Source organism: Cryptomeria japonica, unplaced genomic scaffold (genome assembly GCF_030272615.1).
Source record: "Cryptomeria japonica unplaced genomic scaffold, Sugi_1.0 HiC_scaffold_430, whole genome shotgun sequence".
Classification (NCBI taxonomy): Eukaryota; Viridiplantae; Streptophyta; class Pinopsida; order Cupressales; family Cupressaceae; genus Cryptomeria; species Cryptomeria japonica.
This window is the reverse complement of record NW_026729250.1, coordinates 91,662-93,592: the sequence shown is the minus strand read 5'-3', so window position 1 is coordinate 93,592 and position 1,931 is coordinate 91,662. Positions and strand designations below refer to the sequence as shown.

The 1,931-nt window shown below is 61.3% G+C and overlaps 1 non-coding gene across 1 annotated transcript; it reads right to left on the bottom strand.

Annotated features, from left to right (window-relative positions):
* Nucleotides 1-231: 231 nt before the first annotated feature.
* Nucleotides 232-350, bottom strand: LOC131871613 (5S ribosomal RNA). Its single transcript, XR_009369826.1, has one exon. It is a non-coding gene; the product is annotated as a 5S ribosomal RNA (ribosomal RNA).
* Nucleotides 351-1,931: the final 1,581 nt, after the last annotated feature.

Sequence of the window (1,931 nt, the reverse complement as noted above, 5' to 3'; positions counted from 1 at the left end):
GATTTCACCTGGGTGCGCGCGCAGCACCTCGGGCGCACCGGGGTGCGCGCACAACGCCCGGGTTGCACCGTGGCCTGTGTGCTCGGGGCGCCTCGGGTGCGCGCTCGGTGTCGCCCCCGCGCGCGCGGTAGTGCGGGCAGCGCACCCCGGCCCGGCCCGGCCCCGACGAGAACGCAAACGGGCAAAAGGTTTATTCAAATAGCATTGCGATGCCCGGCGAAAAACTAAAAAAGGGTGCAACACCGGGACTTCCCGGGAGGTCACCCATCCCAGTACTACTCCGGCCCAAGCGCGCTTAACTGCGGAGTTCTGATGGGATCCGGTGCACTAACGCTGGTATGATCGCACCCGTTATGAGCTTGTCGCAGTGTGTACTTAGCAAACCGCGACCCACGTGCGAATCCACCCCGGCCACCCACCCCCGTCGAGGTGCACACCCTCCCTCGCGAAGTGCGCCCCGTTCGCCAAGTGTGAGCCCTGCCCGGGTGCGCGCACCTTGCTAGGGCGTCGGGTGTGCACCCGGCCCGGCCTACGTGCGTGCACCTGTAGGGGGCGTCGTGTGCGTGCAGTGTCCCGTCTGCAACGCGGTGCCCACACACCACCTCGGGCGCAACGACCTGCGCTCACATGTGGGCCGAGTGCACCTTGGTGCATGTTCGGGGCGCCTCGGGTGCACGCTCGATCTTGCCCCGGTGCACCAAGGCGCTCGGTTTGCCCCGGGTGCGCACTTGGTGCAAGGTGGGCACCCAAAATAGGGATCAAGCACCAAAACACAAGTTTCGGGATGCAAAATGGGACCCAAGGACCACAAATGCGTTCCAAGACCCATGATGGGTCCACGAGAACAAAAATGTGTTCCGAGACTTAATAAACAAATATTGGGTTTTAGGAGAAGAAACATGCTCTGATGCCCAAAACGAGAATCGACCCCGAAAAGGCCACAGGCCAAAAGTGGGATGCGAGACAAAAAAAAATGGGACCCGAGGACCAAAATTGGGTTCCCAGGTCGAAGACAGGGCAACCGGACAAGAAACGACCTCTAAGGCTCGAAATGAGTCCCGACGACTAAAACTTGACAAGAAGCACCCATCAGGCACCCAACTCGACACCCATGGGATGCCGACCCACCCGGGCTTCCACCTAGCACACCTTGGCACCCACCCACCCTCGCACCCAACCTCGCACCCAACTTAGCACCTTTGAACCCACATTGGCACTCACCCTGACCCTGGCACCTTGGAACCCACATTGGCACTCACCTTGACCCTGGCACCCACCTTTGCACTCACCTTGGGACCCACCCTGGCTCCCACCTCGGCACCCACCCAGACACCCACCTTGGTTCCTTGGCACCCACCTTGGATCCTTGGCACCCACCCCGACACCCACCTTGGCACGCAACTTGGCTACTTGCCACCCACCTTGGCTCCTTGACGCCCACCCCGACAACCACCCCGTGACCTACCCTGGCTAGGGTTGGTGCACACCCACCCTGGTGCCCACCTTGGCACCCACCCTATGACCCACCTTGGCACGCACCTTAGTACCCACCCCGTTACCCACCCTAGGACCCACCCCGTGACCCACCTTGGCCAGGGTGGGTGCCTTGGTGCGCACAACTTGCCTGGGCTGCACACCAGGGCGGGCTCAAGATGGCACCCGCGTTCCGTTTTTTTCACTATCTTTCAAAACGGAAATTTTAAAATCTCATTTTTTTCTTTTTTTTGCCTTTTCTGGAAATTAGTGAAGGCAGCGCATCAAAGGTGCGCAATGCTGGTGCGAACCCGGGAGCGCTCCGATGTGTGCTCCAAGGTGCGGCGTGCACGAAGTCCGAGCCCGGTTTGCCCCGGGTGCGCACCTCGCGTGCACCTTCGCCGGGGTGAGCACCTTGGCTGGGTTGCGCGCCCTGGTGCGTACCAAGGAGCGCTCTG